Source organism: Leopardus geoffroyi, chromosome D2, assembly GCF_018350155.1.
Source record: "Leopardus geoffroyi isolate Oge1 chromosome D2, O.geoffroyi_Oge1_pat1.0, whole genome shotgun sequence".
Classification (NCBI taxonomy): Eukaryota; Metazoa; Chordata; class Mammalia; order Carnivora; family Felidae; genus Leopardus; species Leopardus geoffroyi.
In genome coordinates, this window is record NC_059334.1 from 62520880 (window position 1) to 62535780 (window position 14901).

The window sequence follows — 14901 nt, forward strand, 5'->3', positions numbered from 1 at the left end:
CTATCCACAGACATCAGGGCTTCTCAGAACCAGGAAGTAGCAAATCTTTGAGAACATGCTCATTTTCTCCATCTCTTATCTCTGCTTAGTACTGTGTGTTCTATTTTATTCTTCTCCATCTGCAGACCATGTTTCTCTGCTTCTTCACCCACATAGCAAGAGCCCCCCAGTGCCCAAGTATCTACCACTCCCTCAATTCCAGACACACCTGAGACTCACTGGCTGCCTCTGGAGTCCAGATCCCAGTTCCCAGGAAAAACAATCTCATTGGCTTAGCTTGAGTCACATGTCCACCACATGTCCACAATTATCATGGGGTGGAGTTATCTATTACAAACACGACTCTGGAGAGCTAACCCACTAAGAAACAAGGCTGATATGAGTGGCCCATACACCCCAGAATATGCCTACTAAGTTATTGTTTACTTTTAAAGGGACTTCATTTGTTTATTTATTCACTCAATGAATATTTAAGTTACCAACATGTTCCCCCACTCCACTAGGAACTGGGGCTGTATACACGTGGGGCAAACCAGACCAAAGTCCTTGTCCTCAGAAAATCTTACCACCTTTAGGGAAGATAGACATTGTTTTAAAAATCTTACAGGCGTTCCTGGGTAGCTTAGTTGGTTAAGCGTCTGACTCTTGATCTCGGCCCAGGTCATGATCTCATGGTTTATGAGATTGAGGCCCACATTGGGCTCCTCGCTGACAGCAGGAGCCTACCTGGGATTGTCTCTCTCCCTCTCTCTCTGCCCCTCCTCTGCTTGCTGTCTCTCTCAAAATGAATAAACACTTTTTAAAAGCATACAAATAAATGTAAAATTATAATTCTGACAAATGTTATCAAGGTGAGACAAACATACACCAAAGTATGAATGGTGGTAATCTCTGGGGATGGAAATTTAAAGTCTTAAATTTTCAAAATTAATTTATTTAAAAATTTAAAAATTTTATAGCACACACGTCCTTCTGTAATAATAATTTTTAAAATTTTTAAAAGGATCACTATCCTGGTGAAGGGCCCAGTAGGTGAAGGAGACAGCTAGAAATTCTGCAGTGGTATACAGGAGGTGACAAGAGCTTGGACTAGGATGATGGTCTTGGGGTGAAGTGAAGGGAACTGGAGGAGACAGAGTGGCCTCTGGTTGGTCAGGGATGAGGGAAGTAGAGGTACTAAGGGCAGTTGTAGTTTCTTGGCCTGTGGAACTGGGGGGTTGGACAGTGGTGCTACTCAGTTTTCTGACTTTCTTCTAGTCTATAATATATGGGGGCTGGTCTAGTCAATATCAATAGTTCCCTTTAGCTATCATCACAATAACCATAGTAATATCAGCAATTGTTTAGTAAGGCCCTACTGTGTGCTGTGCCAGGAATTCTGCTGAGTGAGCACCATACTCACGTATCTATTCCACAAATGGGAATTTAGTCAAAAAGAATAGCCTCCCTCGCGGAGTTGAACTAGGTAGAGGAAACAATGGATCAGGCAAGGGAAAACCAAGACTTTGGGGCCCCCTCCAATCTCTGTTTTTTTAAAAATGTTCACTTACTTATTTTTGAGAGAGAGCACAAGCTGGGGAGGGGTAGAGAGAGAGGGAGACACAGAATTCAAACCACTTTCCCAGGCTCTGAGCTGTCAGCACAGAGCCCAACATGGGGCTGGAACTCACGAACTGTGGGATCATGACCCAAGCCAAAGTCAGATGCTTAACCGACAGAGCCATCCAGGTGCCCCTCAAATCTCTATTTTTTTTTTTTAATATTTGTTCCGCATTTATTTAATGAGGGCAGGGAGAAAGAAATTTTCTAGGAAATGTGCACTTCTTTCTTCACATTCAAAGTAAGGCATTTATTACAAGGATTGAAAGCAATGTTTTCTTTCTCTTTTTTTTTTAAATTATTTTTTTAATGTTTATTTTTGAGAGAGACAGACAGAGCACAAGAGGGGGAGGGGCAGAGAGAGAGGGAGACACAGAATCCGAAGCAGGCTCCAGGCTCTGAGCTGTCAGCACAGACCCCGATGCATGGGGTTCAAACTCTCGAACTGTGAGATCATGACCTGAGTGGAAGTCGGACATTTGAAAGACTGAGCCACCCAGGTGCCCTGAGAACAATGTTTTCTGAATCATCTTTTATTTCCTGGTTTTCCATACTTGGATAATGTCACTCACACACTTCCTGTGAGTAAAAGTAACTTACATGGATATAGCTTCAAAATCTTAAAAGATATTTTAAAAGATATTTTGAGAGTTTCTTTTTTTTCTTCCTTTAACTTTCACGGAGGTCAGATGTTTGCTATTTTTTGAAGTTCTCTTTTTTTTATTTTGGGGGAGGGGAGAGGAGGAGGATGTTTTCTGAATAGTTAACTTCTTGGGAGGCATACCTAAAAGTTTGAACTTACTTAAAACCAATCATTCCTTCCAAGGAAATAGCTCTAGGCCGTGGATTACTGCACATTGACCTTGCAGCTGGGAGTGACCACTGCTGACTTGCAAAGCTGAGCTGGCTGGGGTCAGAGCTGGTCCAGCCCAGTCTACAAGTGCAAAGCATCCTGTACAGGCACCCTGCAAGAAATGCTCCACAGAGATGGGAGGCGGTGGTGAGAAGGGATTTGTAATTTCCACTTGAGGTTGCTGTTTAATGTGGCAGGAACTGGACCTTTTGTGCCAGGAGATCCTTGGAAAATCCCACCCTTTCAGGCCAAAACTTAGTTATTTGTCTACCCTGCTTACCACATGACAGATTTTCAGAAAGAAAATAGAAAACTCTCACCAATGGATAGCCAAGAGACCCTATAGATAATGTCTGATTATTAATTCATGATATTATTAAAACATAAGAATGCCAGCTCCACAAGCACAGGATGTTGGTCTGTTTTCTTACCCACAACACACCCCCATTGCTGAGAACAATGTCTGACACATGACAAGTTTTCATTAACTAAATGATACTGAATATTTTTTTACTTTTTTGGGGCCATATGATCTCTGCTACAACTACTCAACTCTGAATAGTATGCCCATGCTATCACCCTGTAATTTCACTCCTAGTACACATCCAAGAGAAATTAGTGAATATGTCCAACTAAGAAAGAAATGTACAAAAGTATTTATAGCAGCACTATTCATAATTACTCAAAACTGAAAGCCACCCTGATGCCCACTAAAGCTGAGTAGACCAATAAATGGTGTTATAGTCATGCAATAGAATATTATATACCAGTAATAAAGAACAAACAACTGTTACATACAACAAACTGGATGACTGCAGACATAATGTTGAGCAAAAAGACTCCAAGGGCACCTACTATATGATTTCATTTATATAAAGTTCAAAACAGTCAAAATTAATTTATGGTGGTAGAGATCATATTAGTGGCTGCCTCTAAGAAGTATAAACTGGGAGGGGGCACAAAGAACAGTGGCTGCTCCATCTTGATCTGGGTGGAAGTGTTAAGCCACCTGCTAGAGTTGAGCATGGCAGTGTTATGTAACATCTTGCTATGGACTGAATGTTTGTGTAACCCCTTCCCCCTCCCCACCCCCCCGACAAAAAAAGTCCTTATGATGAAACCCTAATCCCCAGTGTGATGGTATTTGGAGCCAGGGACTTTGGGAGGAAATGAGGTCATGAGGGTGGAGCCCTCATGATGCGATTAGTGCCCTTATAAATAGAGACACAAGACGGCTTGTTTCTTCTCTCTCTCTCTCTCTCTCCTCCCCTGCCCCACCCCCCACCTGTGTGAAGAAACCAAGAGGAGGGTCCTCAGCAAAACCCACCCATGCTGGCATTCTGATCTCAGACTTACCAGACTCCAGAACGATGAGAAATAAATGTCTGTTGTTTAAGCCACTCAGTCTATGAAATTCTTGTCATGGTAGCCAGAACTGACGAAGACAGATCTCAATATTTCAAACTTGTTTGTTTTTTTTTTCAAGTAGACTCCATGCACAGGCTCGAACCCATGACCCTGAGATCAAGACCTGAGCTGAGATCAAGAGTCAGACACTTAACCAACTGAGCCACCCAGAGGTACCCCAGACCTCAATTTTTTTTTTAAAAAAAAGAATGAAATAAAACTAAATAAGTAAAGATTCTGGTGAGTAAAAACAATGCATGTTGTAGAAGGATGTGTATAGTATACCATTTATGTAAATGTTAAAAATAAAAATCAATATTACACATAATATATGTTTAGGGATATATACATCTGTGGTTAAAATATTCAAACGGACAGGAGGGATACATACCAACTTCAGGATAGTGGTTACCTCTGGTGAGAGAGGGGACCCAGAAGATTCTGTAATTGTAGTAATATATGTAATTTAAAAAAGAATTGAATGTGGTGAAATGCTAATATTTGCTAAACTTGCGTGGTGAGAACTTATTTTTCATATTGCGCTCTGTACTGTGAACTGTGCTTGAAATATTCATAATTTTTAAATTATTAAAAATGAAAATATAAAATCAATCCATAGGGACAATGAATGCACCTTGACAGGTGCATTCAGAATTCAGAGGTTGGTGGTTAGGGATGTCCGTTCCAGGTTTCTGTTAGCTTCAGCAACCTGTTTCTGGATTTTGTAATTGTTGCACAGCATCAGGTGGCCTCCATTCACACAGAGACATTCCTTGCAAATAGTAACAGTCTTTAAGCAACTTGTCTGGCAGTCTTCTGACACTTCAGTGAAACCGTTCCAGAAGCTTGCAAGAAAAGTAACAAGAATTTTCTGTTTCAGTTATGTGACTAATAATAACTAACAACTGCTCACATTCTTCAACTGATTCCATTTCAAGGGGGTCAGTGAGGAGTTCCTCTGTTAGATTTTACCTTCAATGCTCAGCAAAACAAAACAAAACAACAACAACAAAAAAAACCCTTTTCAGATATACTTTGTAACTCTATAAAGTGTTCAATGGTACTATTTAAAAAATCTGATCTCTTAGAATCTTAATGTGTCACATATCTTGCAAAATTTCAAATAAGAAGTATTACATTTTAACATAGAGCTGTGACTTAAGTTGGATGTCATTTGCTAACATTTTATCTTGTTGTTATTGTTAACACTTTACCTTAAGATAAAGCACTCAATACTTTAAATTCTCAATATAGGGGCGCCTGGGTGGCTCAGTCGGGTAGGCCTCCAACTCTTGATTTTGACTCAGGTCATGAACTTACTGTTCGTGAGATGGAGCCCTGAGTAGGACTCTGTGTTGACAGTGTGGTGCCTGCTTGGGATTCTCTCTCTCCCCCTCCCCTGCTTGTGCTCTCTCTCGCTCTCTCAAAATAAATAAATAAGCATTTAAATAAATAAATTCTCAATATGAAACATAATCTCAATATTGCAATGCAGCTTCAGCCTGCTCAGGTTTGTAAAAGTACCAGTTAAAGGATTAAATTTAAATTGAATTCATTTAAATAAAAGAAGTATTTACGTAATAATAGGTTTTCTTTAACCGGATAGAGAGTAGTTTATTTTCTCACTTGAAATGGTCACATCAGCATCTTGCTCTGTCCTGAAAAGGAAAAAGTAAATTCTAGATCTCACTGCCCATATTATTGCAATAATCCAAAAAAGTCTAATGAGGGTGCCATGTGAGGTCTGCACCTCAGCATCATTGAGATGGTATATACATACAGTGCATTTTAAGATGCTGTCTTCTTGATAATGGCTAATGCTTGATGTGTGTATCATATTGTAACCACACTGAATTTGCTCCTTGGTGAGTCACAACTAGAAACTACACCAGGTGGAGTTGTCACACAAAGGAAACTTTATTTGCAGCAAATGAGATCACAGGGAGTAACTTCCAAAGTTGTGACTCCCTGAGCAGGAGTGAACGGCTTCTTTTAATTTAGGGTTAGGATAAATATTTAGAAAGAGGAATTTTGTCATCATATGTAGAGGCGGGCCTAAGTTGCTCATGTGCTTTAAACGTGCCTATACATACATTGTATGTTATGTAAATGAGTCTTACACTCTTCTGGGAGGGGGTGCGGAGATTTTAGTATAACAATGAGGTAAAGGCAACTGTTGGTCTCTCAGACTCCATGGGTCACTCCATGGTCCATCTGTGCAGGTGTGCATTGGGGGTTAAGTTCAAATTGGTCTGAGCCTGCCGGAGCTCCTCATCCAGGCAGTTGTTATTGCTTGAGGGGTAGTTTTGGTTTCCATCACGGGATGCTTTACCCGTGGGTCTTTTGCCTGGGCTCAGAGATAAACTGTAAAGAAGAGCTTAAGGAAAAATGTGGGACAAAGGTTGATGGGCACAAGCAAGTGAGCAGTAAATGCCAGGTCTTGGGGATCTAGCTGGTGACAATGTGACACCGGACCCTGGCACAGAAACAACTTGATGGAACCCACTACTTCCTCACTGCCCCCACCCCAATCATTATTTTCTTACCATTTGAATGTCACTACTATATTTTTGCCAATATTTCATGGTGTGTGTGTGTGTGTGCGTGCGTGTGTGTGTGTGTGTGCGTGTGTTTTAATCTTCCTTATAATAGCTATTCTGACTGCATATATTGTCAGAGGAAGCATGGTACAGAGAGTGTGGGTCTGGGTTTGGATTCCTGCTCTGTCATTATTCTTTGTGCAACCTTTTAAGCTTTTTAAGCTTTGTGTGAGTCATTTAACATCTCTAAGCTTCAGTTTCTTGCCTATAAAATGGAGATAATAAAACTTATTGGGGGGGGGGGGGTCACTGTCAGATGAACATGAAACAATTCATAGGAAATGGTCAGCCCAGTGTCGGCACATGGTAAATCTTCGGCAAGTGTTAGCCACCTCCACCACCATCATCATTATTTACTATAAAATGAGCACGTCTGTTCTCTGGTCCTGCTGGTTTGTAAAGATCCTACATAACCTTAATCTTCAAAACAGTAAGCAACTTGGATTCATTCATTCATTCAATAACTATTGAGGACTTACTCTGTGATAAGCTAGACCAGGGCTCTGCCCTTAAGGAACTTGCATTTTTAGTGTGATTTGTGCATTTGCAAATTTCTCTCTGGGTGGGGTGATCAGGCAGTGGTGTCTGTTGCTCTTTCAAAGTGTCCATTGCTTGCTGCTCCATTACTGATAGATCGTACTAATAATGGCTTGAGGCTTTCTAAGCTTTTCCTTAATAGTATGTCCTTCTCCTTGGTGTGCGATGTGTTATTTGTGGGCGGCATTGGGAGCGCATTTTCATCACCAGACTTCTTTGCATATGTTTTTACAAAAACATTAAGCTGTTCATTTCTGTGGAATGAAACTGAAAGCCTTGTTTTCATGCTCCACTGTGTTTAGTCTCAAAATGGCATTGTAGCTTGGCAGGGTCTATAAAACTAATTTGCAAAATTTACTACACAAAACGTATTTAGGACTCAGGTAATTTTTATTGCCATAAAAGGTGGCTTCTCAAAACAACTAAATATTCTCCTCCTCTCTTTTTCTTCTTTTCTTTCTTTTTTTTTTTTTTTTAGTGTTTATTTTTGAGTGATAGAGACAAAGCATGAGTTGGGAGGGGCAGAGAGAGAGAGGGAGACACAATCTGAAACAGGCTCCAAGCTCTGAGCTCTCAGCACAGAGCCCGATTCAAGGCTCGAACTTGGGAACGGCGACATCATGAGCTAGGCTGAAGTCACTTAACTGACTGAGCCTCCCAGAAGCCCCTCATCCTCCTCTCTTGCCTTGGAGTGTCTTTGCATGAGCATTTGTAGTGTATTGCTTTTGTCAGTCAGTGAGGCTGATGCTTTGAAGAATTGGTCTAAGATGGGATATTTGATATCTTGGTCTTGATCAAACTCATCCCACTCCGATTTTCTTTTTAAATATTTTGTTTTTAACCAATGAAATCCATTTTTAATTTTAAGGGTGATTAAAAAATTTTTTAATGTTTATTTATTTTTGAGAGAGAGAGAGAGCACAAGTGGGGGAAGGACAGAGAGAGAGGGAGGCACAGAATCCGAAGCAGGCTCCAGGCTCCGAGCTGTTAGCACAGAGCCTAATGCAGGGATTCAAACTCACAAACTGTGAGATCATGACCTGAGCCGAAGTCTGATGCTTAACTGACTGAGCCACCCAGGCGCCCCTAGTTTTAAGGGTAATTTTTAAAGCCTACTTGAAGACAATATTACATGAATATGCATTAGCTATTCAGGCACTCATGTCTAACAACTATAGTAGGACAGTGCCTTGATGGGAAATATAACATAGAAACTAGTTATTGCAGGACTGACTAGTGAACTATAATGAAGGCAGTAGCCCTGTGGTCACCAATGTGTTCCTGTTTGGAATTATAGCACATTTGGATGTGGACATTGTTGTCTGAGTTTTTTAATGTTTATTTATTTTTGACAGAGAGAGAGACAGAGCATGAGCAGGGGAGGGGCAGAGAGAGAGGGAGACACAGAATCGAAAGCAGGCTCCAGGCTCTGAGCTGCCAGCACAGAGCCGGATGCGGGGCTCGAACTCACAGACCGCGAGATCGTGACCTGAGCCAAAGTCGGACGCTCAACCGACTGAGCCACCCAGGTGCCCCTGTTGTCTAAGTTTTAAACATAGTTAAAACATAGTTTTGAATTTTTAATTTTTGCAGAGTAATGTGTCGCCAAATTCTGTTTACATAGAGACTTATAGATGTGTATCAGGCACTGGCAGTGTCCTGCCCATTCTCCCCTCAGCCCATTCCAGAGATCTGCAGTTTCAGTGGACTTTCCTTAAACAATGGCAGCGTCTCCTCTCAAGCACCTGTATTTCTCTATTTGACAACTTTCTTTGACTGTACTCTATAGAAGCGATAGCCCCCATGAGTAACATAGAAGCAGTGAGGAGCTAGAGGTGGTGAATAAATCCCCCAACTCGTTCTTTGGACAATTCTGAGGTGTGTCCACACAGTCTCTCGAGGGGTACAGTGGGATTGATCACCGATCACCAAAAGGGCTAACCCGTGCATTAACACGCCTTCGTTGAGTTTCTCCCTCTCCCGTCTCACTTCTCCACACCCCCACCATGCTTCTTTGGATTACATTCCTTCAAAATTACCTGCATCCAAATCATTGACGTGGGACTGCTTTGAGAGGAGCCCATAGCTGGACACTGCATAATGCATATTAAATGATGTAGAAGGATTCACACCTAACTGATAAGGATGTGGTAGGCACAAAATGAAGTGGCTGTCCAGCTCACAGTAGTTCTCCCACTTACTGCACCTATGCTACCTCTTTCCTTCTGAAGAACTCTTCTCCTCCCAAAAAAACTGCCTCCCTGGCCATACTGATGAGTTGAAATTGAGGACTGAGCCATGAAGAATACCCCATGCCATTGCAAGTGTGATCGTCCATAGAGAGAATGTAACCCATATTGGAAGAACCAGAAATCTTCCTGGGATTTTTCTAACTGATGCTACGGGAAGAGCATAGCTCCCACCAGAGCTATGAAGTCATGAACCCAGAGCTGACCTCTGGTCAGAGCTCTCTCACCACACAGAGAAGCCTGCACACAATGTGAGAGAATACAGCGAGTTCTCAGAGAGAGGCAAGAGATGGGCTTCAGGAGTATCTTCACGGCATTTGAGTCCCTAGGACAGTTGATCCTAAACCAGCTCCACTCCATCCCTCCCCACAGTTTGGTTATGTGGACTTCGCCACACATCACTATGTTGGCATAAGCTAATTAAAGACTTATCATTTACAACCGAAGAACCTGACTACAGATGTTTACCTCTGGGGCAGAAAGTTGGGTTGGGAGTGGGAATGTAGACCAGGAGGAGCACTTTTTAGATACTGTGATTTGTTGTTGTTGTTTCCAGCTCTCTGATGAATTTCTCCTCTCTTCACCCAGTATATGCGTCTTCTACTGTAGACTCTTTGACATATTTATCAAAGTTATTTTAAAGTCCTTGTCTGCTAAGTCTAGCATCTGGGTTGTTTGAGCCTGTTTCTATTGACTGATTTATGTCTTGATTATAGGTTAGTCACATTTTTTCTTCACATATCTAGTAATTTTTGTATAGTGAATATTGTGAATATGTTCTAGAGACTGGACTGCGTTATCTTCCTCTGATGAACATTTTCTTGCAGTGGGCAGGGAAATTACTGGTTGGATTAGGACTCTTAAAACTTGCTTTTAGGTTTTGTTAGGGTGGGTCTATTTGAGTTTTAACCTTAGTGCTAGGGTGAATGCCGTAGTCAGAGAGATGGTCTTTAATCAAAGTGTGGCCTTCCATGGTTGCAGTTGAAAGTTTGAGCTGTTTACCAAACTGCTATAGCTTGGTAAGACTTTCAATTCCAAATTCTGTCTTCCCTGTGATGGAAAATTGCCTAAATCTCTGCTCAGTCTCTCTCAGTCATCAGCTGTTGTTTTCCCCGTGGAATCCTTAGAGTCTCACCTGGACGTGTACAGTTCGAGGGTCAGCCAAGGATTGAGAATAATTTTTACACATATCTGGGGGCTTCGCACTCTGTCGACTCTCTCCTTTCCAGAATTTTCTCAATTTTCAGCCACTGTTATCGCAAACTCCTTCTCAGAATCATTAGTCCCTCAAGGACCCCTACCCTGTGCCAGCCGACTGTGGTTCTCCAAGGGTAGTCCTGAGACTAGTAGGATTAGCATCCCATGCGACCTGGTTAGAAATGCAAAATTTAGGGCTCCACCCCAGGCCTGGTGAATCAGAAACTCTGGGGCTGGAGTCCAGCAATCTAAATTCTAACAAGCTCTCCTGAGATACTAATACACACTAAAGTTTTAGAATGATTGCCTTAGGGGAAAGGCCATATAAATGTGGATCTCGCCCAGAATGTTTCCCTTCCTTTACTGTCTGGATGCTCTCCAGTGCCATTAAATAGGTTGGTGGGCTTTTCTTTGGCGGGGGGGGGGGGGGGGGGGGGGGGGAGGGGGAGGGGGGAGGGGAGGCACTCCAGAATTCATAATCATCATTTGTAGAAGGGATTATCCTTAAACAACCTACTCTGTCAGATGGGAATTTTGACATTCACTTTTCAGTATATATTCTATACTATATACTGCTTTTATTTTTTCTTCTAAGAACGTATATTCTTTGGCATTTGAAAGATGAATCTAAAATACTTAAAAAATTGTTTTAATGTTTATTTTTTAGAGAGAGAGAACACGTGCATGCACACACACGTGAGCGCGCGTGTGCGTGCACACACACACACACACACACACACACACACATGTGTGAGTGGGGGAGGGGCAGAGAGGGGATCCCACGCAGGCTCCCTGCTGTCAGTGCAGAGCCTGACTTGGGGCTCCCTCTCATGAACTGTGAGATCATGACCTGAGCCAAAAATCAAGAGTGGTATGCTCAACCGACTGAGCCACACAGCTGCCCCTAAAATACCCTTAATTGAGATTTGAATAAAATGTTTGTAAAACCCTAGAAGGACCTTATAGTTTTATGGAACACAGCCTGAAAATCTCTAGTTTAAACCAAATGATTGACAGTATGGGTCATGATTAGCTTCAACCGTGCATAGGAGTATCTCCATGGCAACTGTCACCATAGCATCAGGCCTATGACAAAGGTGGTAAATGAACGTGTACAGAGTGGGGAGGAATTCCTGGTCCCAGGAGATTCCAGGAAATCTCAGACACATGCCTTGCACCTTGATAGAGGAAGCATCTAGGTAGTAACCAAATGAAAATGAAGTCTTTGCTAAGAGCAGCCATATGACTAGCATTCCAGCCTGTTTTTGGAAGGAGGCTCTTTCCCACTCCCGTGGGTCATATTCACATCAGCTTTGGTTCACCAGGCCTCACGTGTTAACCTCACCTGCTCATATTCCCCAAAGTGCAGAGGGTTGTTGCTCCTCAATGAAAACAGGGACTCCCCTTCGAGAAGGGGAGTATTCTCAGAATTCCCACCCTACCAGACCTACGGGATGGTTCATCTAAAAAATCACCCCCACCTTTTCCTCTGCCCCCATCCCCAGACAGACCCACTGGTGTTTTATCAACAAGGGGGCAGGCAGTGGGCAGTGCTTCTTCAACTTTAATGTGTAACATGAGTCCCCTGTGGCTCTTGACAAAATGTAAATCTTGATTTAGTAGGTGTTATGGGCTGAACAGTGTTCCTTCAAAATTCATATGTTGAAGTCCTAACCCCCACTACCTTAGAATGTGACTGTATTTGGAGATAGGGTCTTTAAAGAAGTAATTAAGGCTAAATTAGGTTCTGGAGATGGGCTCTAATCCATCTAATGTGACCAGTCTCTTTATAAGAGGGAAACACAGACACAGAGGGAAGACCATGTGAAGACATGGGGGGAAGATGGCCATCCCCAAGCCAAGTAGAGAGGTTCCGGAGGTAACCAACCCTGCAGACACCTTGACCTTGAACTTTAAGACTCCAGAACTGTAAGAAAATGAATGTCTGTTGTTTAAGTCCCCCAGTGTGTGCTACTTTGTTGTAGCAGCCCTACAGACTAATATAGTAGGTCTGGGGAGGGAACTGAGAGTTTGCATTTCTAACAAGCTCCTGGATGATGCTGATGCTGCCAGTCCGAGGAACACACCTTGAGTAGCCAAGACCTGGAAAATCGGGTCCCCCTTTTTTTTATGGCATTGTCAGCAGCTTCCCAAATCACTGAGTGGGTGGGAGAGAAGAGCACTTTTCCCTAAACTCTGCCTTCCTAAGATGGCTAAGGCAATTGTTTGCAGCCTTTTTATATTTGCATTACTTTTGAAATATTATAAATGTGAGGCAACTTTCAGGGGATGAGGTTAGATTACATATACAAATAAAATAGGCTGTAGATAAACTGGGGAAATCATGCCTCGTCTGATGTGAGCAGCTGCCACTCTGTCTCTGAGCCAGAATGTGAGCTTAGTGTGGTCATAGTTTCCAGTTTCGAGAGAAGCTAGAAATTTGGATCTTTACATTAAGTCTCTAAATTTTTAAACTTTTAAATGTTGGTAACTCCTTTTGAAATGTGAGGCAAAGGAGCCCCCTGAGGTCATGGACATGTTGTTGATCTATATACTGTTTTGAAACATACATATGTAAAAATTCATTAAGCTGTATGATTAAGATTTGTACAATTTACTACTTGTAATTTATGCCACAATAAAAAATCCGCATGGGAATGATGCATATCAACCTCAAGGTCACCTATGGGGGTAGAGGCAGGGGAGGAATGGGGTTGTTTTTACCTGTGTCTCTAACATTATGTTTCGTTAAAGAGATGTGGGGTGCCTGAGGGGCTCAGTCAGTTAAGCATCCAACTTTGTTTGGGTCATTATCTCGTGGTTCTTAGGTTCGAGCCCCGCATCAGGCTCTGTGCTGACAGCTCAGAGCCTGGAGCCTGCTTCGGGTTCTGTATCTCCTTCTCTTTCTGCCCCTCCCCTGCTCATGCTCTGTCTCTCTCTGTCTCAAAAATAAATAAACACTAAAAGAAAAACTTAAAAAAAAAAAAGAGAACTGAAGCACATATGGGTAATTATGAAGAACTGTCTCATCTCAGTGTTTAGGTTTTCTGCCTTATTCTTTTCTGTAGGAAATACTTCACAATTAAACATTTTAAATATTAAAAAAAAAAAAAAGAAGCCTGAGAATACCAATACTGTATGGGCCAAACCCAACCCTTTGGAGGTTACTGAATCATTCTTTGGGTCTCCCTCTGGGTCTGTATTGCTGTTTAGATATGAATGTTGGCTGGTCTGACCCAGTTCTCCTACATGTGTCAGTAAATACCTGCTCTGCCCATGTCATAACGTGTGACACGATGTCATCCAACCCACTCAGCCCAGCATCCTGTATGACTTTATCACCAGAAGTGGTATTCTCGGTGAGCCTCGGATGTAATGAAAACACAGTTTGTACATCAACTCAAATGCAAAGGCATTTGTGTGTGTTGTGTTCACAGGTGAGAGCCACCAGAGAAGAGGCTTCTCAGATCTTGAAAGCAATACAGCCTAGTGGTTAAGCTCACTGGGTACAAACCTGGCTCTTCCACTTACTAGCTGCACACCCTTAGGCCAGTTAGTCTGGGCCTCAGTGTCCTCATCTGTAACATGGGAATGACAATAGTTACCTACCTATTCATCTTCAACGTGAAGATTTAAGTTTGCTGAGTGATGGGTGCCTAACTTTCAATCGTCATTAGCTATTATTAAGTACTTAACATTAGTGTGATTTTGCTTTAAATATCTTTGTTACATGATGGATTAAATCTGAGATCACAGCATTAAAGAATTGATATGTGACCACCAAGCCCCAGAGGGGAAGTATTTTCAGCTCTGATTCAAGTAGTAAATGTGATCAAACATTGTCATGGATGCCGCTGCAGAGGCAGGGGAGGGGGACACTCACTTCCTGCCTTTAAGGAACTGACCTGTGTGCATCCTTTGTGAAAGGATGCAAAGTGCTAAGTCATAACTCCAGGGAAAAGAGAATCATGGAAGCTCCAGGCTGGTGCATTTCCTGGCTGCCTCGAGCCTCAGGGCTAGGGCACCTGCCCCTCCCTTTGGGTGGTGGTGTTGCCCGGGCAGCCTGGCGTGTTGACACGCACACAGGGTTGCTGTTTGGAGCCTGTTGCTCAAGGTAATTATATCCCTCCTAGCACCCTGCTGGCAGCTTTGCGACCCAAAAAGGGCTTTAGCAATGACTAATAAAGCTGTAAAGGATGCACCCAGACCCAAGAAAATCCATTCCCTGAAGGAATATGATTTCAGTGACTTCTCAGTTGGTGCTTCTTTGCCTTTTAAGCCACAAGCATTAAGTTTGTCTGAAATTCCAGTTATCCCATGCTGTGTTCTCCAGAGGCCGTAAATCACTGAGTAAATCACTGAGACACTCTTGGTGCCTGGAACAGAGAAATTACCCCTGAGAGTGCATTTCTTTCCTGTGTGGGCCTTGCATCTTAGGAGATACATTCTTTGAGCATTT